This window comes from Neopelma chrysocephalum, unplaced genomic scaffold (assembly GCF_003984885.1).
Source record: "Neopelma chrysocephalum unplaced genomic scaffold, ASM398488v2 Primary Assembly neopelma1_86545, whole genome shotgun sequence".
NCBI classification, from domain to species: domain Eukaryota; kingdom Metazoa; phylum Chordata; class Aves; order Passeriformes; family Pipridae; genus Neopelma; species Neopelma chrysocephalum.
Window position 1 is genome coordinate 1 of NW_020916085.1, and position 1,889 is coordinate 1,889.

Genomic DNA, 1,889 nt, shown 5'->3' on the forward strand with positions numbered 1-1,889 from the left:
CCTCTTCCCTTTCCTTCCTCTTCCTTGTTCTCCTCCTCCTCCTCCTCCTCTTCTTCCCTTTCCTTCCTCTTCCTCGTTCTCCTCCTTCTCCTCCTCCTTCCTTCTCCTCTTCCTCCCTCCTTTCCTTTCCTTCCCTTTCCTTGCTCCTCTTCCTTCCCCATTTCCGGGCCGGTTTCCTCCTCTAACGGATTTTCTGCTTCTTCTCTTCCTCCTCCTCTTCCTCCTCTCCCTGTTGCTGTTGCTCTCCCTCCTCCTCCTCCTCCTCCTCGTCCCGCAGCCGAAGCGCCGCACGGACTCCAAGGACTTCCGCGCCCTCCTGGGCTCTTCGGGATCCGGGCTGGTAATGCTCCTTTTTCCAACTTTTCCAACTTTTTTTTCACCCTTTTCCGCCTTTTTTCCCCGTTTTTTGGGGAGTGGGGAGGGCAGGACGGGGCCGGGAACGCGCCGGAACCTTGGAAAAGCTCTGCGTGCCCTGGAAAAGCTCCAGAATCCCCAGGGGGGGAAAAAAAATCCCTTGAAAAGCTCCGGGATTCCTGAGAAAGCTCTGGAATTTCCTGGGGAATATGTGGGATTTTCGGGAAAGCTGTGGAATTCCCAGGGGAGATCCAGAATTGGTGGGAAAAGCACCGGGAATCCCCAGAAAAGCTCCGAAAATCCCAGGAAAAGCTCTGAAACGAGCAGGAAAAGCTGCGGAATTCCTGGGAAAAGCCCCGGAATTCCTGACCGCAGCGCTCTCCTCCTTCCAGGGTGACGCGGAATTCCAGCGGATCATGGCCGTGGTGGATCCCAACGGCAGCGGGAGCGTCACATTCCAGGCCTTCATCGACTTCATGTCCCGGGAAACGACGGACACGGACACGGCAGAGCAGGTCATCAACAGCTTCCGGGTCCTGGCCGGGGACAAGGTGAGGAAAAACGGGAATGCCGGCGGGTTTGGGAATGGGGAGGAGGGGGAAAGGGGTTTGGGAATACCAGGGAGGGATTTGGGAACGGCTTGGTGGGAATTGGGAACTCCGGGGTGGGATTTTGGAGTGGTTTGTTGAGGTTTGGGAATTCCAGGGCTGGATGGGAAGCATGAGGGGGAAGTGGTGGGAAGTGTGAGGGGAAAAGAGAGGGAAATGGGAGGGGGAAATGGTGGGAAATGGGAAGGGAAAAGGGCAGGAAATGTGAGGGGGAAAAGGGCGGGAAATGTGAGAGGGAAATGGTGGGAAATGGGAAGGAAATGTGAGGGGGAAATGGCGGGAAATGTGGGGGAAAAGGGTGGGAAACGTGAGGGGAAAATAGTGGGAAATGTGAGGGGAAAAGGGGGGGAAACCTGAGGGGGAAATGGTGGGAAATGTGAAGGAAAAGGGTGGGAAACGTGAGGGGAAAAGGGTGGGAAATGTGAGGGGGAAAGGGATGGGAAATGTGAGGGGGAAATGGTGAGAAATGTAAGAGGGAAATGGTGGGAAACATGAGGGGAAAATGGTGGGAAATATGAGGGGAAAAGGGTGGGAAATATGAGGGGGAAATGGCAGGAAATGTGAGGGGAAAATGGTGGGAAATTTGAGGGAGAAATGGTGAGAAATGTAAGAGGGAAATGGTGGGAAACATGAGGGGAAAATGGTGGGAAATGTGAGGGGAAAAGGGCGGGAAACGTGAGGGGAAAATGGCGGGAAATGTGAGGGGGAAAAGGGTGGGAAACATGAAGGGAAATGGTGGGAAATGTGAGGGGAAAAGGGTGGGATCGGTGACCCTGGGGACCGTTTCCCTTCATGGCTTCCCTTCTCCCCCCTTTTTCCCGCCTCATTCCCACTTTTCCCGTGCCGTTCCCAGAACTACATCACGGCGGCGGAGCTGCGCCGGGAGCTGCCGGCGGCGCAGGCCGAGTACTGCATCGCCCGCATGGC

At 55.6% G+C, this 1,889-nt stretch overlaps 1 long non-coding RNA gene across 1 annotated transcript; it reads left to right on the forward strand.

Annotated features, from left to right (window-relative positions):
- Positions 1-242: 242 nt before the first annotated feature.
- Positions 243-1,889, forward strand: LOC113979647. The gene is made up of 3 exons (XR_003537943.1): positions 243-340; positions 747-905; positions 1,816-1,889. It is a non-coding gene; the product is annotated as an uncharacterized LOC113979647 (long non-coding RNA).